Consider the following 25,446-nt stretch of genomic DNA (forward strand, 5'->3'; position numbering starts at 1 on the left):
GTTTTGTTATCTCCTGGCAATCTGTACTTGTTGACGTTTGACAATCTCTGAAGTATCAGGTGAAATCAACAAATTAAACTGTGTTCTCAGTTTCCTTCTGAGAAGCAGCATTGCTGGTGAACTCTGTGTTGTTGCGTGTGTGGTGTTCGAGTCAGACATCAAGAATTGGTTAACTCTTCTTGCCAATGTCCCCATATCCTTTGATATCTTGATGGAATGTTTCAGTGACTGTACAAAATATTTGGCCAATCCATTGGTTGCAAGATGGTTCAGAGCTGACTTGATGTGTTGTATATCGTTCCCTTTCAGGTAGTCCTCAAACTCCTTCGAAGTGAACTGAGTACCACTGTCACTTGTGACCTGCTCTGGTGTTCCAAATTTTGCTAATATTTGTCTAGCTTCTCATTTGTTTGATCATTCATCATGGATTTCATGATAACGTCTCTCTGGCCATTTAGAGTGAGTATCCACAATCATGAGGAACATGTGACCCTCCACTGGAGCAGCGTAATCTATGTGTATTCTCTGCCATGGCTGTGTCAGAGCCATTCCCACGGATGTTAAGGTTGCAATGGTGGAGTGCTTCTTAATTTTGCACGGCTTCCTCTTTGATTTGAACATCTAATCCTGGCCACCAAAAATAACTGCGAGTCAGTTCCTTCATCATCACCACACCAGGATGCCCCTCATGTAATTGGTCAAGGACTTTATTTCTCAAGCAAGTCTGATGAAGGGCTTAAGGTCTGGATGTTTACGATGAATCTTTGCCCATTGTTCCTATTTAGACCATGTCCATCACCTTCCCCATATCTTGATTGGTTCTTGTGTATCTCTGAACTTATGATGAAATCACAGGTACAATATCTACGAATGTGAAATACAGGGGGTGGGATTCTCCGCCCCGCCACGCCACATTTCTGCTCCGAAAGGCCGGCAGAATTTTCCGTTACGCCAGCCAGTCAATGGGGTCTTCCGTGCCTGGGCACCGTCGCAGACCTGTGGCGTTCATCGCGGCCCCACAGCCCTACCCCCGGCACCACCCCCCTGCCACTCCTTGCCTGGTCAGTATCAGGACCTCTTTGTATCCTACCTCCTCGCTCTCACCCATTAGCCAAGGCGCCTATTTCACGATTTTTAAAAGCACAAGTGAACCTTGCCATCGGGAATGCGTCCTGATGGTAGCGGGGATTCATGAAGGCGTCGGAGAACATCAAGTCAGGCCCGCTAATGATATGCCAATGGTGTGGGATGCATTGATGCTGCTGCACCAGAGAATTGCAATTTTGCGTGAAACCAACTCCCGGCATGATGTTAGCATCAAAACCGATTCTCTGTCCAATTGCGTTTCCCGATTCCGCCGTCAGCCGACGGAGAATCCCGCTCAGAATGTTTTCTTTTTATCTGACTGTGGGTTTACCTTTTCCTGAGGAGTGGCCTGTACAAATTTGGAAGACTTCTGAGTCCCCGTCTCCGCAGCCCATTCAGCTTCGTCACCGTCACAGTTCCGGTAACCACTTTAACAGCAAGCAAGTTTTTGAACTGTCGTTCTTCTTTACTCACCCAACGTGTACATGTGAGAGTCCAGCCCAGAGAACCTTTCTCTGCTCTCGACTCCTTTTCCACCAAATTAGTCAAGAATCTTTTTTGTTAAGCAATTCCGTTTACTTGCCTCAATCCTCATCGCCAGTTTCCTCTTTTTTCAAATTCTTGAGTTTGCCACAATGAGAAAAGGTACGGAGGTGCCCGCACTCTGGATTCTTACAATCAGGTGATGACTCCGAGTCTGACTCCCACCATGGTAAACCCTTTGAGACCCTTTTTGAAATGGAACCTTGAGGTGTCCAGATGATGAGAGAAAGGAACCGATTGAGATTTACGGTGTCCTGTACTCTGATGGAACCTGCCCGCTTTTCTTCTTTAGTTTGTTTTAATGTTGTACGTTCTCTCTTGTGCGATTTTGTGTGTCAGCCTCACGAATAATTTCTTGATACAGTAATGACTACTCTTCTGACACCACATGGCAGTTAAAGAAACAAGTTTGTTGGAGCCCATATATCCCCAAATTCTTACCACTCTTGGAAGGTCGCTCAGGCAGTGGAGTAACGGCACTGATCCCCGCCCTGCCTGAGGACCCTCTATACATTTGGTCAGCCAAGCTCGTGTAGTGGAGTAACTTCACTGATCACCGCCCTACCTGGGGATTCCACCCATTCTTGCCCTGCCGCGGATCATACGCACCCCATTTGGAGAATTGTTTCGAAACTCGTTTGCTATTCTTTTGACATCTGTGGTTTAAAGAATGCACTTTTGCCACAACTTTTGCCCCTTCCTGGCGACCCTTCGGTTGCTATTCCCCCACCTGCTATTTACATGTTCGAATTACTTGGTTAAAAAACGAGTTTGCAGAGGACGGAGAAATTGTCCGCCCACTCAGCCCATCAAACACAGGCTGCAAGAGTGCTCGCACTGTGACAGAATTTTTTTCCCAGATGTCTTGTCTCCAAAATGGTTGTTTAAAAAAAAAAAATGAGGGAGTCACATATGGTGACGATTCTAAATGGGAAATTGACGATAAGGGGAAACAAACAGACAAACGAGATATTAAGCAACAAGGTAATAACAGATATTATGCTTGAACCCCCAGGAAGATACGGAGATTCTTAAAGACAGAGAAAAGCACGGCCACGATGAATCCCCCCCGCTGACTGCCAAATTCTCCGGCGCCGGGGATTTGGCGAGGGCGGGAATCTCGTCATGCCGGTCGGTGGCCGCTGGCAGCAGCACCCCCAGTGATTCTCCGGCCCGCGATGGGCAGAGTGGCCGCCCGTTTCTGGCCTGTCCCGCCAGCGTAAATTATAACAGGTATTTGCTGGCGGTACCTGGCTGCGCGAGTGGCCTCCGGGGTCCTCGGGGGGGGCGCGGGGGGATTTGGCCCCGGGGCCCACCGATCCATGGGCGGGCCTGTGCTGTGGGGGCACTCTATTGCTCCGTATCGGCCGCTGCGGTCTTCTGCGATGGCCGACGCAGAGATGAACCCCACTGCGCATGCGCTGGGATGACGCCAGCACACACTGGCGCTCCCGCGCATGCGCCAAATCACGCCGCCCCAGCGGAGGCCCTTCGCCGCCGATTGGCGTGGCGCCAAGCCCTTTCCCCGCTGGCCGGCGCAGAGCAATCCACTACAGGGCAGGCCTAGCCCCTGAAGGTGCGGTGTTCTGCTCCTTTGGGGCGGCCCGACGCTGGAGTGGTTCACGCCACTCCTTGGCGCCGGGACCCCCTGCCCCGCCGGGCAGGGGAGAATCCCGCCCCTCATTCCTGTCCTGTGCGGGGACTACATAAATGCTATCTTTTAAAACGATTCCCTCATGGATTGTTAAAGAATTTTAAAACTTTTCGCAGGGAGCTGGGAAGTTTCCTTTTAAAAGTTCCTTTAACGTCTCATCTCCCTTCTGTGCTTGGGCTAAGTCTTGAATGTTGGTCTGTGAGACCTGGACTGCGTGTACTGGGGCACTCTCGGGGGGGTTGCCAAAATTGGCCATGTCGTGAGCCTGCCTTCGTGAGGGCGTCAGCTTTCACGTTATCGGGTGGGGAGGAACGATGGTGACTTCTAACTTTAACTAGCCCGTACTTTCTACCTTTCGCTGTCTGGAGGAACGATGTTTGAGCAGTGGCGCTGAGGGTAGGGGTTTTCCATCGGCGGAAATAAATCCTCTAGATTCCCACAGGGGCAGGAATTCTGTTAGGCTGTTGCAGACGTACAAACTGTCTGAATATATGTCGGCTGGGGACGGGAACGAATTGGGTGCTGGATAATGTAAGCGATGGCTGCTAACTCAGCTGCCTGCAAACCTAAGTGTCCAGGCAACTTTAATGCGATCTCTTCTAAAGCGCATCCCTGCGTGTCCTTTACATAAATTCCACATCCCGTGATTCTTCTTCCATCCAGAACTGTGGAGGTGCCATCTACATAAATTTTCAAAGCTTTGTCTGTGACTGTGTCGTCTGTCGTCGGATGCCTGTCTTTTTCGGCACTGACTTAGGAACAAAGGGGCCTGTGCTGTGCTTGGGTGCTATAATCTCGCACTCATGTGGAGTTCCTGCATAGTGTAAATTGTCAGCCAGAAATATGTGCGTTTTTGTCCGTTTTACGGTAATGTCGTGTCCTTGTAGGAGTAGGGTCCAGTGCGTTGCTCGAATTTGGCTTACTGTGCCGTCTTTTAGTCTGCCGTCCAATAAAAGCTGTGTCGGGGTGTGCTCGGTCAGAATGGTTACCGGGTTGAGTCCGGTTATGTACGAGTAGTATTGTAAGCCCACAAAACTGCTAACGGGTGCCTCCCACAGGCTGAAAATCCCTGCTCCACTGGACCTAAAACCCGTGAGGCATAGGCTAAGGGTCCTAAACGATCATGCCTTTCCTGCAGGAGTACGGCCAAAAGGGTTCGGTCGGTGGTCGCTACCTCTATCGCATATGGGGAGTGTGGATCTGGGGCTTGCAAAGCGGGGGCTGTGATTAGGGCACATTTCAATGCATCCACGGCATCTGTGTGCTGTGGAAGCCATTTCCATGGGGCTTGTTTCTTAAAGAGCTCGGAAAGCGGGGCTGCTTTTGTGGCAAAACTGTCTATGTGGTTTCTACAATAACCGACCAGTCCTAAAAATGACCGGAGTGCTGTAACGTTTTGGGGCAAGGGCAATTTTACAATTGAATTTATGCATTTATGTTCTATTTCACGCTTACCATGCGTGATGACCGTATCTAAATATGTGACTTTTTCCTGGAGAATTTGGGCCTTTTTGCGATTAATTATGCATCCAATTTTTGTTCGGAGTCCTAATAATTCTGAAAGAAGCTAAATGTGCTCTTCCTTGGTGTCAGTCTGTAGCAGCAAGTCGTCCACATACTGAACAAGGCATTCAGGGCGGGAAAATTTAGATAAGCCGTTCGCCAATTGTCTGTGAAAGATGGAGGAGGTGTTGTGGAAGCCTTGTGGAAGGCACATCCACGTGTACTGCTGTCCCTGGAAGGTGAAGGCAAATTTGTACTGGCATGCTCTGTCCAGTGATATGGACCAAAAGCCATTGTTGATGTCCAATACCTGAAAATTTTTGACTGGAGTCCCTGTTTTAACATGGTCTCGGGACTCGTGGCAACGGTGGGGGCTGTTAGTGGAATCACTTTGTTCAATTCCCTATAATCGATGGTCAGTCACCATGAACCATCTGGTTTCCTTATTAGCCAAATAGGGGCATTGTTCGTTGATGCTATGGGTCGAATCACTCCCTGGTTCAACAAACTTTGGATTACTTTGGCTATCTCTCCCTCGGCTTGCTGGGGGAAACCGTATTGTTTCTGGGGCTTAGGATCGGGACCTGTAATGTTAACCACTCCTGGGATTTTGCCGCAATCGTGCTTGTGCTGGGCAAACGATGCTTTCTGCCTTTTCAAGACCTCTCTAACCATTTTGTCTGTGGTAATGGTTTGTGAATCAAACCAGTACCCTCCAGCTGAGCTAATTCTGTGTGCATAGTCTCCTACTGTGAGCGTGGCAGGGGCTCGCGCTGCTCTAGCCATTTTCCATACACATCTATTAATGGGGTCGAACAAAAAATTGTGTGCACTCATGAAATCTATGCCCAGGATGTGTTCTGCTGCCTGGGGTAAATCTACTAAAACGACCAAATGTTTTGTTTGAATATTGCCAAGCTGTACGTCCACAGGGGCTGTGATGTATCCCTGCTGGAGGTGACGTGTAAAGCCACTAAGGGTAATGGTGTCCGTAATGGGCCATATCTCTCTCTGGTACATCACAGAGGAGTTTAACGTGGTTCAGGACTCTGCTGTGTCCCAAAGGAACTCTACGGGGTGTCCTTGGAGTGTGCCTGCAACTACTGGTCTTCCGGACTTATCCCAAAGGGTGTCACAGACCCAAGTTGGGGAGCCCGAACACCGTCAATCGGTGCCGTTTATGGCCGAATAATCCGCTCGAGCGCTAACACTGTGGATGGGTCTGGCATTGTTTCTAGGGGGGGGGCATTTGTGTGCTGATTCCATTGCTGTTTCGGGGGGGCTTGACATTCTCGTGCGTAATGTCCCTTCTGTCCGCAATTATAACATTCCTGCATTTTAGGGTGCTGTGCGCTACTTCTGCCTTAATTTACCCATGTGGGGTCTTGGTGTGCCCTTACTGGATTCATTGTGGCGTCTACTCTCTCCTGCTCTGTCTTTCTGTGTATTGACTGTTCCCAAGCTCTCGATAAGCGCTTCAGTACCCACACTTCATTGTGTGCCGGGTGTGAGGGGTCGTAACTGGCACATGCCTTCTGTCCTGCCTCTGTGGCATGGGATACTAGAGTACGGGTCCATTTGGCCGTATCATCTGCTGATAGACGGGCGCAGGCTAACTCACCGAATACCGCGGTAAAGTGGATCCAGAGGCGTCCAGCAAACGCTGTTGGAAGCTCTCCCTTTTTCTGTCGGCACCGGTTGAATCCTTCCACCGGATCTCCTCTATTGTAGCCAATGGCGTCTAAAATGGCTGTTTTCATATCTTGGAGGCTACCTCCTCCTACATTTTGTGGGTCTAGAAGGGCTGAACTAACTGACGGGTCAAGGCAGATCACTATGAGCTTTACCTCTTCCTTCTCGTCTAAACCGTACATGAGGGTCTGTTGCTTAACTAGTTCAAAAAAGTGGTGTGGGTCTGATGTGGGGTGGAAAGTCTCAATCTTATCGCAGGCATCTGTTAACTGGGTGATGGTTAATGGGGTTGTATACACAAAATCGGGTTGGTCTTCCGTGGTGACCCTGCGCTGCGTGGTGATGGGGTTCATTGGGTTGGATGCTGCCTGTGCAGTCGGTGGTGCGGGTGCTTTTCTTTTCGGGGCCTGGGGGGCTCTATTCTGATTTTCTGTCTCATTCACGTACCGTTGGGCGGTTTCACTGAGTTCCTGCCAATCGGGGCCATCCTCCTGATCTAGCTGTGGGCCAAAGGTATCGCTGAACCCGTTCTGGACGGATAACAGTGATTGCAATCCTGCAAGTTGCTGCCTGCACTTGGCATGATCCATCGATCCACCAGGCTGGCAATTCTCAAGCAGGGAAGTGTGTAGCAGGTGGCAATGGTGGGGGAGAGTACCGAGCAGGGGAACTGGTCAGGCCCTGGGCCACTCCCTGCAGGAGTCTTTGACAAGTTGAGGCGAAGGATAAAACTGCAAGGGCAAGTTTAGGATTTGTGAATGGAAGCATGGCAGGAGACAAGGACATAAAGAGGGCAGCTTGAGGCCCCTGAGAGTGATTAAAGAGCCAGGAATGAGAAATGGATATGCTTGTCAGACTGACTGGCAGCACTCATGAGTCTGAGAAGCCTCATGGAATGAGAAGAGAGCAGGACTGGAGCAGCAGAGCCAGTGTGGTGAGTCACTAACTTGAGGAACCAAGGCCTTAAATAGGACAGGGATCAGGAACATCAGTGATGAATAATCCCTGTAGATAGTTTGTTTCTTGGAGGTTTGCATTGACTTGAGTGTTTATACAGTTTTGATACTGGTGGAATTAAGGAACCTTTTTTTAAAAACCTTTGTGCAGTCTGTGTGCGTAAATCTCGCGTTACAAAATGTTGAATAATACTCGTGGGGATGAATAGCCGATTCATATTGTTGTAAGTGTAACCAATTAGCATAATTGAAAGAAAGCAAACGATCTCATCACCCACACACCATGTTGTCTGGGCGTTTCTGACATGGAAACCTATTATTGCATTTGAAACATCAAGTTGCTGTTACCAAGTATGGCCACATGAAGTTAAGGCTATTTAATTGGAAATGTCAAACCATGACATCACAGGACAAGCCTCATGGGCACACTCCACGTCACAATGAGGTCAGGTGTCACAATAAGCTGGTTGCCCTGGGTAACCATCAAACAGAAGGTTGGGCAAAACCAGAAGGAATTACTGTCTTGGAGTAAATGTAGTTGAGGTGGAGCAGCTGAACAGATTCGTCCTGTGAAGGGTGTTTGAGCAATGGAGCCATTTCTGATGAATTGCAAGGGTGTTGTTGTAGAAGGTTTGTTGAGAGCTACAGTCCAAGTTGTCTTTGGGAGAGCTCAGCTGACCCAATAATCTAAACAGTGGGATGCAGTCAGCATAAACAGCCATTTTAAGCAGTCAGGAGGCTCCCTATTTAAACTGTTGCTGGAGGTTGTGCAATAATCCACTGAAGAGTGCTGTTGGGACTGAATTAACAGAGCCCGAGAAGGCGCTAGGCTTTTAATGGGAGAGGGGCAACAGGAGAGCACTTGTTCAGTCTCTAAAAAGAAAGGTTACTGTAACAAGTTGCCATTGAGATAAAAGTTAAAGTCATGAATTGCGATTCTTTAAAAGGAAGAATGTAAAAGGATACAGGGCAAGGATTAGGCTGGCATCAATTAAGCTTGCACTGGGCACTAGTAAATGAGGCAAATGGCCATCTTTTGTGCTATAACTGAGCAGCCGTCAGTGGGGAATGCATTAGGATGGCCAGTGGTTAACTGGCTTTCATTCCAACAGGCAGCTTGAACGAATTCTACTGGGTGGACAAAACTGCTTCGTTGGTTTACCCTGTGAAATTTACCTCAGGATTGGGCCAAGACCTGGAGTACTGGTACTGATCTTTACTGAACCTTAAGAGGACACACTGAAGGGCTGGATGTTCCTCCTCCTAGAAATCCCATTGGAACTAAATCTTGTACTGGCCCTCACAGCTCACAACAATGGACAAGGTATTGATTTGCAAAAAAGGGGTTTGGACATATCCATGCATAGGAGAAATCTTCAGCGGGTGAATTGGATAGGATAGTTTTTTCGTAGAGGTGGCACAGAGACGACGGGCCAACTGGCAGCCTCCTGTGTGTTCTGTGTCCTTTTATGAAGTCACAAGGCAAGCCTCATGCTCCGCCTGAGCATCACAGTGAGATCAGGTATCACAATAGAGCTCTCTAATCTGGGGTAACGTTGAGGCAGGAGGCTGCGTAGCCAGTTTAAGGGAAGGGAATGGAGCTAGACTGACTTTGATTTATCTGGGAGTGAACGTCGTTAAGGTGGAGCATCTGAGAAGCTCTGGAATTTGAGCCATGGAACTAGTCTCTGATCAAATTATGTCACAAGGTTTATTTTGAGCCGTAGTCCCAGATGTTTGAAATAAATAGCAGACAAATCCACCCTGGTAATCGTGCAGGTGGGATTTCTTGAAGAGGAGAAAAGAGAGACGTTCGCAGAGAGGGAGGTGAGAATTCCATCACAGCATGGAAAAGATGCCCAAAGACAACTACAGCAGCAAGTTCGATCCCACACGTTTGCCTGAGCTGTTGGCTGTCTTCCGATGAGTAAAGGTAATGATTATTTCAATTTGCAATTGCTCCTGGATTGTTTTCTGGAAAGGTTTATTTCTCAATTGTCAGTTAAAACATGAACACAAAATGGAGCTTAGAATTGGCATCAGTTCATATGTTTTGGTCCTGCCCAAAGCTGGAGTATTGGAGGGAGTTTTTCAAGGTCATCTTGGGGGTAGTACATGTGAGCTTGGAGCCTGGTCCCCTAGAAGCCATTTTTGGGGTGTTGGACTGATACACCATCAATAATAGACGACGAGTGATAAATGTAACTGAGGCTTTAATACACTAAACAGCAAGCCTCCTGCCTCTGGACCCGAACTGGGCCCGGAGGCAGAGACTTGCCACTTTTATACAGAAGCCCCGAGGGGAGGAGCCACAGACGGAGCCAACCTGGACAAGCCCAGGCATATACAACACAACACAGTGAATATAATACAATAAACACAATAACGTGGTTTACCACATGAACCGGCCAGGGCTGCAGGCGGCTGCTTGGGCGGATGTTTCAGCCTTCACCTCGCGTATTGCCCAGAGGGCGGGTCCTGCTGGGGTGGAAGTCAGTTTCTCCGCCCTGTGTCTCGTTATGGCCAGGGTGGGGGAGGGGGGGGGGGGGGTACCTGCTGGAATTTGTGACTCTCGAGAGGGTGAAGTTTGAGCTGAGGGGAAGGATGGAAGGGTTCTACAACTTATGGGGACTGTTTCAAGAAATGATTGTCATCGAACATTGGGGCGAGGGGGGGGGGGATGATTATTGGGGGTGTTGAGCACATTGTTTATGGGATGACTGTTAATTTTCTTTTGTTTTTTACTTGGAGTGTACGGGTGATGTTGGGGTTTGTATAATTGAAGGGGATGCTATTTGAGGGATTGTAACTGTTATTGTTGATTTTCTTTTTTGTATTTGATGAAAATGTGGAAAATGAGGAGAAAACAAAGATGAAAAATAAAGAATTGCCATCAGTCAATGATGCTTAAGGAGGTAGGTGTGATAGCATATAAAATAGGAGCAGGGATAGGCCATTCGAGGAGGTTACGGGGCTTGTCTCACATACGCTGGCCAGTGGGATCCCGCCCCCTATCATCTCTGCAACATCATTTGCCACTCAGGTACTTAACTGGATAGCGGTATGCCTTTGCCGGGAGCAAGGACAAGTGGGTGTCTTTCAGCGTGCTCCTTCTTTCCTGATTCCAGGTCCCTCGATCAGGAGATGTGAGTGCCTGGCAATGAGGGACAATGGGGGGACACCTTACCATGAAGCAATCCCATACAGACTTTGCTGGTTATGCTCCCCATATGACAAGGCCTCTGCCCACTACTGGGTGAAAGCCAGCAACACAGCAATGAGGCATTCTCTGCTCCTTTAAGGTACTCAAATGGCATCGGGGAGTGAAGGCCACCCACAGACTTTCCTGCCACGGACTGACTTGAAGTGAAGGTGGGGGAAGGCAGTGGAGTCCATGCCTGCCATCCTCCTGCCCATTAAATGCCCCATCGCCAAACCTGTGTTAAATTCCGCCCTAGGTTTTTCTGCATCTAATAGTGCCAGGAAGCTCCTTGTTTTCTATTCTGGGATGCCAGATGACAAAGGACAGTACGAGAGCCAATCTTAAGCTTTTATTTGCATTGGTACATGCACCTTGTAACCTAACAACCACAGTTTCTATTTTTCCATATTCACAGGATGACAAGTGAACCCTGAGTTAATGCCCACCATCTGTATACAATTAAATTCAATAAATAATTACCACACACCTTCCCTCTTCTTAAATTAAAAAAATAACTTTTATGCACACAATCAATGCTTCAAAACAAATGAAGTCAAAGACTGCCATATTTTGTATGAAGTAGTGCACTGTGAGTATCCCCATCCTCTCTATTTGTTTGTACCTGGATTACCTATCGTAAAACACACAGTTGTTGATATGCATCCAGTTATTCAATTTTAGGGATTGCCTTTCTTTCTCCCCAGCATCTGTTTCAATCCAGTAAAGTCAATCTCTAACCTATTCCCAGTCACCAACCTTACGTATGGATGATTCCACATATACGATTATTTACATCACATTCAATGGAATGCACTATCTTCAGTATGCCCACTGTAGAGAACCTCACTTAAATATTTTGATGCATGGAATTAACTGTCCCACCCCCCCCCCCCCCCCCCACACAAGACTAGTGTTTCAGCAGCTGAGGTACTATGAACTTTTATTTTTATTTTGTAACTTCCCAAGCTAAAGGACAATTAGTTTCCCATTTCCACCATAAGACATTCAGGTGCACTAGAATACTAGAAAGATTAATATGTGAACCATTCTGAAAACTGACTAGATTCATGCTCTTTGGATCATCTCATGTTAGGAACTTAAGAAAAAAATTCATTTGTATCGTGCCTTTAACATCGGAAACAGTAAGTAATTATCCAGATTTAATTTACTTAATGTTTTATTTATCCTTAAAATATTCTCTACTTCATTCCAGCACTTTAAACCAGCATGAGTTCAACTGACCAAACTTCTTAATTGCTCTGTCCTTTCTTCCGATATAACATACTTTTTCGGCGAGAACCTAGCATGAATAACCAGTTTGTGGGAGTAACATTTGAAATGGGATTGTTGATTTGAAGTTATACCGGACCTACTTTGTATAATATTTAAACTGATGTATTTAAAAGATTCCTTTGTAAGCCTAATTTTATAATCACACTATCAAGTTCTCAAATTCGCTCAAATTCTGCCATGCCTTGTAAAAGCTGCCAGGTGGCTTTCCTTCATGATATCAGTAGAAGATCAGTAATATCGCAGGATAAACTTCAAAATCATCTCACATTTAATTTTTCCATTCATATTAGTTTATCCTCAAGTTTATTGACAGCCATAGTGAGGACGTCCAGTTCTTTTTTTTTTATGTGACTGTTCTGTCACCTTTATTTCATTGTCTAATCTATTCAAGTTACTGCCTCTACTTCCACTTTGTGTCTGCAATCTCCCACTCACACGATCGGAAGGCTCTTTCTCCAGTTTGTGAATATTTTCTGATGCTGAGGCCGCCTCTCGCCTCAGTTTTGTTACTTTCCAGCCTTTCACTCCATTCTGCAAGCCCATGGACCTCATTTCTGAACATGCAACCTGCAGAACTAGCTCCCTTTATCCATTCTACCTCTGGAATATATGTCACCCAAGTACCCACTCGAGGTGAATGGCCTGTAGTTGCGATAGCTTCATCATGTGTGACATGATTGCTCACAATACCACATCAAGCTCTTGATTTGCTGCATTCTATTCCTCAAGACCCTTAGCCCCGAACACATTTGCGGGGCAAGATGCCTCGTTTACTTCTATCATAGAACATAGAGCATACAGTGCAGAAGGAGGCTATTCGGCCCATCGAGTCTGCACCGACCCACTTAAGCCCTCACTTCCACCCTATCCCCGTAACCCAATAACCCCTCCTAATCTATCATCGGTTCAGAATCCAAAGATTTGTAGTTCTGATTAATCATGAGGAATGGATCTTGATAGTTTGGTTGCCATGTTTGATAAGTCAGTTCCCATTACTTCAGGCCCTCTTTCAAATCTCCTGTATTGAACTCTGTCGTAGATAGCCGAATGAAAATGTTTCAGTGTGAATTTCTATCCGAGACCTCAGCCTTGATAAAAGTTTAGCTCTCTGCAGCCAAATCACCCAGATATGAAGAACAATTGGAACTAATTGTAGTACCTTCCTGCGTAGGAGACCTATCATAAAGAACAATTTGGAATTTAACTTACTTCTATTTATCCTTAAAATATTCTCTACTTACGGGGCAGCACGGTGGCGCAGTGGGTTAGTCCTGCAGCCTCACGGCACCGAGGTCCCAGGTTTGATCCCGGCTCTGGGTCACTGTCAGGGTGGAGTTTGCACGTTCTCCCCGTGTTTGCGTTGGTTTCGCCCCCACAACCCAAAAGATGTGCAGGATAGGTGAATTACCCACGCTAAATTGCCCCTTAATTGGAAAAAATGAATTGGGTACTCTAAATTAAAAAAAATATATATTCTCTACTTTATTCCAGCACTTTAAACCAGCATGAGTTCTACTGATTCACTTTGCTCTGTCCTTTCTTCATGGGGTTGTTGATTTAAAGTTATACCGGACCCACTTTGTTTGATATTGATTCATTTCTTAAGCCTTAGTCTATTAATCAGATTAATTACCATCAGGACCTTACCCCAGTGAGTTTTCTATTAGCTTCATAATCCTTTTCATCAATGACAAAGGAATTTTAACCATTCAAAAGCAGGATAAAGGCAATCTGTTTTTTCATCTTGGATCCTTATCAACCGAAGCCATTTGCCATCAGTCATAGAGAGCTTCGATTTGAGGATGGCATTAGTCAGGATTGTCAGTTTCTGCCTTAAGTCTTCATAGAACGGAACAAATCGATTCTTGACCCACAGTTCTTTGGGGCACATGGGGCAAAATGTCAAGATTCAAAAACAGCTTCTTCCCTGCTGTTACCTGACTTCTAAACAACCCTCTTATGGACTGATCTGATCTTGTCACACATCTTCTCTGCTGATTGGTACTACACTCCTGTACGCTTCACCCGATGCCTGTGTCTAATAATAATAATAATCTTTATTAGTGTCACAAGTAGGCTTACATTAACAATACAATGAAGTTACTGTGAAAATCCCCCAGTCGCCACACTCCGGCACTTACATTGTGTATTTATGTTTGCCCCATGTTTTTTTTTCATGTATGAATGATCTGTCTGGACTGTACACAGAAGAATACTTTTCGCTGTACCTCGGTAACAATAAACAAATCCAATCCAATGTACAGTTTAGTTTTCACAGGGAGTCCAGCAAGTTAGAGTTTTCCATCTAGATGATATTTAATGTTGACATCAGAAGCCAGCTGATCTTTGGAGAGATGAATAGCCATTGTCACAAAGATTGTAATTAGAATGGGGTGTTATCTCACAGCCTTGATTGACCCCAGTTCCGGATTCTGAAGACATCCATTTCCGATCTCCCAGTAAAGACAGTAGCAGTCAGATCATCATGAAACAATTGCAGTACATTTCCTGGACATCCAGATCTCTGGACCACAATCGTGATTTACCGAGTCGAATGCTTTGGTCAGGTCGATGAATGCAATGAAGAGCCCATGGTGTTGTTCTCAACATTTTTCTTGGATTTGTCTGGCAATGAAGATCAAGGGTGGGATTCTCCGTTTCTCCAGCCGGCCAATGGGGTTTCCCATTGTGGGCAGCACCACGCCGTCTGGAAATCCTCGGGCATGGGTGCTCTGCCGACACAACGGAGAATCCTGACAGTGGAGAATCCAGCCCCATGTCCGAGGTTCCTCTGGAAGGTCTAAAGCCACATTGCATCTGTGGGAGGATTTCTTTAGCCACAGGGAATATGTGATTTAGAAGATTGTGTCAGTACTTTTCCTGATGTGGCATATCAGGAAAAGTCCTGATATGGACAAGAGGGAAATAACTCAATTGATTCCACAGAGATTTACTTTCTTCTTGGAGATAGTTACAATTGCCATAATCCTGAAGTCAGAGCGCAGTTGTATTTCCTCCCAAATCCAAAGGATTGGATTATTGCACAAATCTTGATGTGAGAAAAGGTCTCTCACCTTTGAAAACCTCAGCTGGAATACCATCCAGGCCATTGGTGTTTTTTAAGCCTAAGGATAGTTTGTTGCAGCTCCCCGATTGGTGGCAGTTCACCAATGAATTCTGCCTCACGGTACCCGGGGATAGCCGAGAGAGAGTCTTAGCTGTCATTGTGGATTCACGGTTCAGGAGTTGTTAAAAATGCTCTTTCTGATGTTGAACAAAGGAAATGTTGTCTATTGGTCCTACAGCTGGGCCCAGGTAGCATCAAATATGCTTTGCATTGTTGATTTTCTTGAGGATCTCTTCTCCCATCTCATGTCCTTTATCTTCCGGATTTGTCTTTGAGTGTCAGCCTTCAGCAGATGGAAGGCTGCCTTCTTGAGTTAGGGCCTTGGATCAATCTGGCAGGGAATGAAGGCTGCTCATTTTTGTTCCTTTTCTTCGAACCTGCACTGGTCCAATCCCACTGCTCTGGAATTCCAAGTATCCCACACTTCAGTTGGGCTACTTTAGGGCTCAGAAATTGACCTTCGTCTGGGGTCCGATGCTGTCTTGGTGCTAGGTTTGGTGTTCATCACCAATTGAACAAGTCGATACGTCCAGAAATGCATGATTGTCCCCAACATGGATCCAGTGATACAGACATCACTTGACCCAAACAACGATGTAATCCAGGATAGGTCAGGATCCCAAGTGCTTTTGTATTTGTCCTTCTGGAGAAAAAGGGTGTTTGTTGTAATGAAGCACATACGGTCAGCAAGAGGACCACCATTTTCATTGGCATTTCTAATTGCATTTTTTCCTACAGTTCTTCAGACATCAGAGTCATAATCAACCATGGCATTAGACACCCCAAAACGTCTTCATCGGAGTCAAGGATTGGTGCATACACATTGATGAAGGTGGCACAATTAGCTACAGGCCTGGGTGAAGGAAGCAATGAGGCAGAGAGAAAGGGTGAGAGTAAGGTGAGGCATACAGAGGAGTGAAAGGACATAGATGGGAGAGTGAGACAGACTGTGGAGTAAATGAGAGAGGTCTGGCATACAGTGGAGAGAGTCATAAAGAATCTTACATAGAAAATTGGAGCAGGAAGAGGCCATTCGGCCCTTCGAGTGTACTCCGCTATTTGTTATGATGATGGCTAATTATCAAGTTCAATACCATGTTCCCAACTTCCACCCCAAGAGAGATATCGGATTCATTCTTGAAATTACAACAACTACTTTTTATGTTTGTGAATTTCACAGATTCACCACTCTCTGGGAGAAGAAATAAATAATAATCATCTTTATTGTCACGAATAGGCTTCCATTTACACCGCAATGGTGTTGCTGTGAAAAGCCGCCAGTCGCCACATTGCAGCGCATGTTCGGGTACATGGAGGGAGAGTTCAGAATGTCCAAATCCACCTCATAGCACGTCTTTCGGGACTTGTGGGAGGAAACCGGAGCACCTGAAGGAAACGCACTCAGACACGGGGAGAACAGGCAGACTCTGCACAGACAGTGACCCAAGCTGGGAATCAAACCTGTGACCTTGGCGCTGTGAAGCAACAGTGCCACACACAGTGCTGCCGAGCCACCTCAACTTAGTCCTAAAAGACTCATTCACCTGAGGAAGGAGCAGCGCTCCGAAAGCTAGTGACATCGAAACAAACCTGTTGGACTTTAACCTGGTGTTGTAAAACTTCTTACTGTGCTCACCCCAGTCCAACGCCGGCATCTTCACATCATGGCTAAAAGACATAGAGTGAGAGGGAGGGAGGAAGAGAGACGGAACAACTTTCTGAATCTCCAGTGTGTAATCCTGTTAGAATTTCATAAGTTTCCATGACGTCCCCCTCAGCATGGTAGCACTGTGGTTAATACTGTTGCTTCACAGCGCCAGTGTCCCAGGTTCGATTCCCGGCTGTGGTCACAGTCTGTGCAGAGTCTGCATGTTCTCCCTGGATCTGCTTGGGTTTCCTCCAGGTGCTTCGGTTTACTGCAACAATTACCGGAAGACGTGCTGGTAGGTAATTTGGACATTCTGTATTCACCCTCCGTGCACCCGAACAGGAGCCTGAACATGGCGACTAGGGGCTTTCTACAGTCACTTCATTGCAGTGTTTTCTTTTTAAATTTAGAGTACCCAATTCATTTTTACCAATTAAGCAGCAATTTAGCGTGTTCAATCCACCTACCTTGCACATATTTGGGTTGTGGGGGCGAAACCTATGCAAACACGGGGAGAATGTGCAAACTCCACACAGACAGTACATTACTGCAGTGTTAATGTAAGCTAGCTTGTGACAATAACATTAATTTTAAAATAGTTTAAACTCCAATGAATAGAATCCTAAGCCATTTCATATCTCCTCGTATGACAGTCCCACCATCCCAGGAATCAGCCAGGTAAACCTTCGCTGCACTCCCTCCATATCAAGAATATCCTTGCTCAAAATGCACCAAAACTGCACGCAATATGCCTCACCAATGCCCTACAAAAGTGCAGTAAAACATTTCTATTCCTATACTCAAATCTTCTCGCTATGAAGGCAAAAATACCATTTGCCTTTCCTGCCTGCTGTACCCTCAGGCTTAATTTCAGCGACTGATGCACTAGGACACCAAGATCTCGTTGAGTATCGATATCGCTCAATTTTAACCGATTCAAATAATAATCTGCCTTCCTATTTTTACAATTGAAGTGGATATCCTCACAGAGAGAAAGAGAGAGAGGAGGCAAGAGAGGGAGAGTGATACGGAAGAAGGGCGAGGGAGTGGGAGAGAGTGGGAGAGAGAATGAGAGAGAGGGAGGGAGAGGTGTTGGAAGAAACGGGGGGAGAAAGAGAAAGATTGAGGCAGAGAGATCTAGTCAGAGACAGAAAGGAATGAGAGGGAGAGATAAAGAGAGGGGAGTAGTGAGTCAAGGAGAGGAAGTGGGAGAGAGAGGGAGTGGGATGGGAAGAGGGAGAGGGAGAAATAGGTGATGCAGACAGGCGAGTGACTAAGATAGAGTGTGAGAGGGAGAGAGAGAAGGAAAGGGCGAGACAGATGGAGAGAGGTATGGACAGAAAGATGGAGAGGCGAATGCAGAGACGGATGCAGACACGGATGCAGAGATAGATGCAGAGACGGATGCAGAGACGGATGCAGAGGCGGATACAGAGATTGATGCAGAGATGAATGCAGAGACTGATAAAGAGACGTATTCAGAGACGTATGCGGAGACGGATGCAGAGACAGATTCCGAGACGGATGCAGAGACGGATTTAGAGACGGATTCAGAGACTGATTCAGAGACTGATGCATAGACGAATGCAAAGATGGATGCAGAGACGGCTGCAGAGACGGAAGCAGAGACGGATGCAGAGACAGATGCAGGGACGGACGCAGAGACGGAAGAAGAGACGGAAGCAGAGACGGAAGCAGAGACGGATGCAGAGACGGATTCAGAGAAGGATGCAGAGACGGATCCACAGAAGGATGCTGAGACTGATACAGAGATGGATGCAGAGACTGATACAGAGACAGATACAAAGATGGATGGAGAGAAGGATAGAGAGTAGGCGAGTGAAAAGGATGGCGTGAAGGTTGGAGAAGATGGTGTTGATAAGGTTGGAGAGATGGAGGGGGAGAAGGTTGGATAACATAATGAAGAGAAGAATTGAGAGGACAATAATAATATTCTTCATTGTCACAAGTAGGCTTACATTAACACTGCAATAAAGTTACTGTGAAAAGCCCCTAGTCGCCACATTGCGGCGCCTGTTCAGTTACACAGAGGGAGGATTCAGAATGTTCAAATAACCTAACAGTACATCTTTCGGGACATGTGGGAGCATCCCGAGGAAACCCACGTAGATAGAGGTTGAAAGTGCAGACTCCATGCAGACAGTGGCCCAAGCTGGATTTGAACCTGTGACCCTGGAGCTATGAAGCAACAGTGGTAACCACTGTGAGAAGGATGGAGAGAAGGATGGCGAGAAGGATGGAGAGCGAATGATGGAGAGATGGATGGAGTGTCGGATGGAGAGACAGAAGGAGCGACGGATGGAGAAACGGAGGGGAGGGACGGAGAGAGTGTCAGAGAGAGTGTCAGAGGGAGTGGCAAAGGGAGGGACAGAGGGAGGGACAGAGTGAGTGAGAGCGATAGAGACAGAGGGAAAAATTGAGGGAGAGAAAGACAGGGAAGGAGCGAAGAAATGCTGCAAGAGGGATATGAGAAATGTATGGAGGGAGGAAGTAGGAGACAGGTGGAGAAAGGAGATTGAGAGAGAAAGGGAACAGGAGGGGTGTGAAGAGAATGACTGAGTGAGAGAGGGAGTAAGAGATAGAGTGAGAGGGAGGGAGGGGAAGAGAGGGCGAGACAGGGAGAGAGTGTGGGGATGGCACAAAGAGAGAAAGTAGAGTGAGAGGAAGCGAGTGAAGGAGAGTGTGGGAGTGAGATTGAGTGAGCTTGAGTGGGAGTGAAAGTCTGAGCGACGGAGAGTGAGAGGGAAGGAGAAAAAAGTGACAGAGAGAGAGAGGGGGGACAGATATGGGCGAGGAGGCGAGAGTGTTGATGTGAGTGAGACTGAGATTGAGAGGAAGAGTGAAGGAGAGAGAGGGAGACAGAGAGAGAGAAGTTAGGCATAGAGGCGAGTGAACGAGTTAGAGAGAGAGAGAAAGGGTGGGAGTAAGATGAGGCCTACAGGAGAGTGAGAGAACAGAGAGGGGAGAGTGAGACAGACAGTGGAGAGAATGAGAAAGAGAGGTCTGGTAGACAGTGGAGAGAGTTATACAGAATCTTACATAGAAAATTGAAGCAGGAAGAGGATGTTTGCCCCTTCAAGCCTGCTCCGCAATTTGTTAAGATGATGGCTAATCATCAAGTTCAATACCCTGTTCCCACCTTCCCCCCAAATACTTTGAACACTTTTGCCCCAAGAGCTATATCGGATTCATTCTTGAAATTACAACAACTACTTTTTATGTTTGTGAATTCCACAGATTGACCACTCTCTGGGTGTCGAATTAAATAATAATGATGTTTATTGTCACAAGTAGGCTTCCATTAACACCGCAATGAAGTTGCTGTGCCCTTATGCGCCACATTGCAGCCTATGTTCAGGTACACGGAGGGAGAGTTCAGAATGTCCAAATCCACCTAATCCGTGACTTGTGGGAGGAAACTGGAGCACCTGGAGGAAACGCACTCAGACACAGGGAGAACATGCAGACCCTGCACAGACAGTGACCCAAGCTGGGAATCAAACCTGTGACCTTGGCGCTGTGAAGCAACAGTGCCACACACAGTGCTGCCGAGCCACCTCAACTTTGTCCTAAAAGACTCATTCACCTGAGGAAGGAGCAGCGCTCCGAAAGCTAGTGACATCGAAACAAACCTGTTGGACTTTAACCTGGTGTTGTAAAACTTCTTACTGTGCTCACCCCAGTCCAACGCCGGCATCTCCACATCATGGCTAAAAGACATAGAGTGAGAGGGAGGGAGGAAGAGAGACGGAACAATTTTTCTTAATCTACAATGTGTAATCCTGTTCGAATTTCATAAGTTTCCATGACGTCCCCCTCAGCATGGTAGCACTGTGGTTAGTACTGTTGCTTCACAGCGCCAGGGTCCCAGGTTCGATTCCTGGCTGTGGTCACAGTCTGTGCAGAGTCTGCATGTTCTCCGTGGATCTGCTTGGGTTTCCTCCAGGTGCTTCGGTTTACTGCAACAATTACCGGAAGACGTGCTGGTAGGTAATTTGGACATTCTGTATTCACCCTCCATGTACTCGAACAGGAGCCTGAACCTGGCGACTAGGGGCTTTTTAAAGTCACTTCATTGCAGTGTTTTCTTTTTAAATTTAGAGTACCCAATTCATTTTTTCCAATTAAGCGGCAATTTAGCGTGTTCAATCCACCTACCTTGCGCATCTTTGGATTGTGGGGTCGAAACCCATGCAAACACGGGGAGAATGTGCAAACTCCACACGGACAGTAAATTACTGCAGTGTTAATGTAAGCTGTCTTGTGACAAAAAAATAGTTTGAACTCCAATGAATATAATCCTAAGCGCTTTCATATCTCCTCGTATGACAGTCCCGCCATTCCAGGAATCAGCCAGGTAACTTTTGCTGCACTCCCTCCATATCAAGAATATCCTTGCTCAAAATGCGCCAAAACTGCACGCAATATGCCTCACCAATGCCCTACAAAAGTGCAGTGAAATATTTCTATTCCTATACTCAAATCTTCTCGCTATGAAGGCCAAAATCCCATTTGCCTTTCCTGACTGCTGTACCCTCAGGCTTAATTTCAGCGACTGATGCACTAGGACACCAAGATCTCGTTGAGAATCTATATCGCTCAATTTTAACCGATTCAAATAATAATCTGCCTTCCTATTTTTACAATTGAAGTGGATATCCTCAGAGAGAGAGTGAGAGAGAAGGCAAGAGTGGGAGAGAGATACGGAAGAAGAGCGAGGGAGTGGGAGAGAGTGGGAGAAAGAATGAGAGAAAGAGGGAGGGAGAGATGTTGGAAGAAAGGGGGTGAGAGAGAAACAGATTGAGGCAGAGAGATCTAGTCAGAGACAGAAAGGAATGAGAGGGAGAGAGAAAGAGAGGGGAGTAGTGAGTCAAAGAGAGGAAGTGGGAGAGAGAGGGAGTGGGATGGGAAGAGGGAGAGGGAGAAATAGGTGATGCATACAGGCGAGTGACTAAGATAGAGCGTGAGAGGGAGAGAGAGAAGGAAATGGCGAGCCAGAGGGAGAGACGGATGGACAGTCAGATGGAGAGGCGAATGCAGAGACGGATGCAGACACGGATGCAGAGATAGATGCAGAGACGGATGCCGAGACAGATGCAGAGACGAATGCAGAGGCGGATGCAGAGACTGATGCAGAGATGAATGCAGAGACTGATAAAGAGATGTATTCAGAGACGTATGCGGAGACAGATGCAGACAGGTATTCAGAGACGGATGCAGAGATGGAGTCAGAGACGGATTCAGAGACGATTCAGAGACTGATGCATCGACGAATGCAGAGATGGGTGCAGAGACGGCTGCAGAGATGGAAGCAGAGACGGATGCAGAGACAGATGCAGGGACGGATGCAGAGACGGAAGCAGAGACGGAAGCAGAGACGGATCCAGAGAAGGATGCAGAGACTGATACAGAGACGGATGCAGAGACTGATACAGAGATGGATACAAAGATGGATGGAGAGAAGGATAGAGAGTAGGCGAGTGAAAAGAATGGAGTGAAGGTTGGAGAAGATCGTGGTGATAAGGTTGGAGAGACTGATGGTGAGAATGTTGGATAACATAATGAAGAGAAGAATTGAGAGGACAATAATAATATTCTTTATTGTCACAAGTAGGCTAACATTAACACTGCAATAAAGTTACTGTGAAAAGCCCCCAGTCGCCACATTGCGGCGCCTGTTCAGGTACACAGAGGGAGGATTCAGAATGTTCAAATAACCTAACAGTCCATCTTTCGGGACTTGTGGGAGGAAACTGGAGCATCCCGAGGAAACCCACGTAGATACAGGGTGAAAGTGTAGACTGCATACAAACAGTGACCCAAGCTGGATTTGAACCTTTGACACTGGTGCTGTGAAGCAACAGTGGTACCCACTGTGAGAGGGTTTGAAAGAAGGATAGCGAGAAGGATGGAGAGCGAACAATGGAGAGGTAGATGGAGTGTCGGATGGAGAGACGGAAGGAGTGACGGATGGAGAAACGGAGGGGATGGACGGAGAGAGTGGCAGAGAGAGTGTCAGAGGGAGTGGCAAAGGGAGTGACAGAGGGAGGAACAGAGGGAGTGAGAGAGATAGAGACAGAGGGAAAAATAGAGGGAAAGAAAGAGAGGGAGGGAGTGAGGAAATGCAGAATGAGGGAGATGAGAAAGATATGGAGGAAGGGAGTAGAAGACAGGTGGAGAGAGGAAATTTAGAGAGAAAGGGAACAGGAGGAGTGTGAAGAGAGTGAGGGAGTGAGAGTGGGAGAAAGAGATAGAGTGAGAGGAAGGGAGGGGGAGAGAGGGAGAGACAGGGAGAGAGTGTGGGGATGGCACAAAGAGAGAAAGTAGAATGAGAGGAAGGGAGTGAAGGAGAGTGTGTGAGTGAGATTGAGTGAGCTTGAGTGGGAGTGAAAGACTGAGCGACGGTGAGTGAGAGGGAGGGAGATAAAGAGACAGAGAGAGAGTGGGGGGACAGATATGGGCGAGGAGGCGAGAGTGTTGATGTGAGTGAGACTGAGATTGAGAGGAAGAGTGAAGGAGAGAGAGTGAGACAGAGAGAGAGAGTATAGGCATAGAGGGGAGTGAACGCGTTAGAGAGAGAGAGAAAGGGTGGGAGTAAGGTGAGGCATACAGTAGAGTGAGAGAACAGAGAGGGGAGAGTGAGACAGACAGTGGAGAGAATGAGAAAGAGAGGTCTGGCAGACAGTGGAGAGAGTCATACAGAATCTTACATAGAAAATTGAAGCAGGAAGAGGATATTTGCCCCTTCGAGCCTGCTCCGCAATTTGTTAAGATGATGGCTAATCATCAAGTTCAATACCCTGTTCCCACCTACTCCCCAAATCCTTTGAACACTTTTGCCCCAAGAGCTATATCGGATTCATTCTTGAAATTACAACAACTACTTTTTATATTTGTGAATTCCACAGATTGAGCACTCTCTGGGTGACAAATTAAATAATAATGATGTTTATTGTCACAAGTTGGCTTTCATTAACACCGCAATGAGGTTGCTGTGCCCTTATATGCCACATTGCAGCCTATGTTCAGGTACACGGAGGGAGAGTTCAGAATGTCCAAATCCACCTAATCCGGGATTTGTGGGAGGAAACTGGAGCACCTGGAGGAAACGCACTCAGACACAGGGAGAACATGCAGACCCTGCACAGACAGTGACCCAAGCTGGGAATCAAACCAGTGACCTTGGCGCTGTGAAGCAACAGTGCCACACACAGTGCTGCCGAGCCACCTCAACTTAGTCCTAAAAGACTCATTCACCTGAGGAAGGAGAAGCGCTCCGAAAGCTAGTGACATCGAAACAAACCTGTTGGACTTTAACCTGGTGTTGTAAAACTTCTTATTGTGCTCACCCCAGTCCAACGCCAGCACTCCACATCATGGCTAAAAGACATAGAGTGAGAGGGAGGGAGGAAGAGAGACGGAACATTCTTTCTGAATCTACAGTGTGTAATCCTGTTCGAATTTCATAAGTTTCCATGACGTCCCCCTCAGCATGGTAGCACTGTGGTTAGCACTGTTGCTTCACAGCGCCAGGGTCCAAGGTTCGATTCCCGGCTGTGGTCACAGTCTGTGCAGAGTCTGCATGTTCTCCGTGGATCTGCTTGGGTTTCCTCCAGGTGCTTCGGTTTACTGCAACAATTACCGGAAGACGTGCTGGTAGTAATTTGGACATTCTGTATTCACCCTCCATGTACCCGAACAGGAGCCTGAACCTGGCGACTAGGGCCTTTTTACAGTCACTTCGTTGCAGTGTTTTCTTTTTAAATTTAGAGAACCCAATTTATTTTTTCCAATTAAGCGGCAATTTAGCGTGTTCAATCCACCTACCTTGCACATAGAACATAGAACATAGAACATAGAACAATACAGCGCAGTACAGGCCCTTCGGCCCACGATGTTGCACCGAAACAAAAGCCATCTAACCTGCACTATGCCATTATCATCCATATGTTTATCCAATAAACTTTTAAATGCACTCAATGTTGGTGAGTTCACTACTGTAGCAGGTAGGGCATTCCACGGCCTCACTACACTTTGCGTAAAGAACCTACCTCTGACCTCTGCCCTATATCTATTACCCCTCAGTTTAAAGTTATGTCCCCTCGTGCCAGCCATTTCCATCCGCGGGAGAAGGCTCTCACTGTCCACCCTATCCAAACCCTTGATCATTTTGTATGCCTCTATTAAGTCTCCTCTTAACCTTCTTCTCTCCAACGAAAACAACCTCAAGTCCATCAGCCTTTCCTCATAAGATTTTCCATCCATACCAGGCAACATCCTGGTAAATCTCCTCTGCACCCGCTCCAAAGCCTCCACGTCCTGCCTATAATGCGGTGACCAGAACTGTACGCAATACTCCAACTGCGGCCGTACCAGAGTTCTGTACAGCTGCAACATGACCTCCCGACTCCGGAACTCCATCCCTCTACCAATAAAGGCCAACACTCCATAGGCCTTCTTCACAACCCTATCAACCTGGGTGGCAACTTTCAGGGATCTATGTACATGGACACCTAGATCCTTCTGCTCATCCACACTTTCAAGAACTTTACCATTAGCCAAATATTCCGCATTCCTGTTATTCCTTCCAAAGTGAATCACCTCACACTTCTCTACATTAAACTCCATTTGCCACCTCTGAGCCCAGCTCTGCAGCTTATCTATATCCCTCTGTAACCTGCTACATCCTTCCACACTATCGACAACACCACCGACTTTAGT

At 46.9% G+C, this 25,446-nt stretch overlaps 1 long non-coding RNA gene across 1 annotated transcript in view; it reads left to right on the forward strand.

Moving 5' to 3' along the window:
• Positions 1–8,010: 8,010 nt before the first annotated feature.
• Positions 8,011–25,446, forward strand: part of LOC140393539 (uncharacterized) — an 82,826-nt gene continuing 65,390 nt past the window's right edge. Inside the window, exons 1-3 of the long non-coding RNA XR_011935653.1 lie at positions 8,011–9,367; positions 10,295–10,349; positions 11,730–11,778. This is a non-coding gene — a long non-coding RNA (uncharacterized lncRNA). The remainder of the gene's footprint in view (positions 9,368–10,294; positions 10,350–11,729; positions 11,779–25,446) is intronic.

Source organism: Scyliorhinus torazame, chromosome 17, assembly GCF_047496885.1.
Source record: "Scyliorhinus torazame isolate Kashiwa2021f chromosome 17, sScyTor2.1, whole genome shotgun sequence".
Taxonomy (NCBI): Eukaryota; Metazoa; Chordata; class Chondrichthyes; order Carcharhiniformes; family Scyliorhinidae; genus Scyliorhinus; species Scyliorhinus torazame.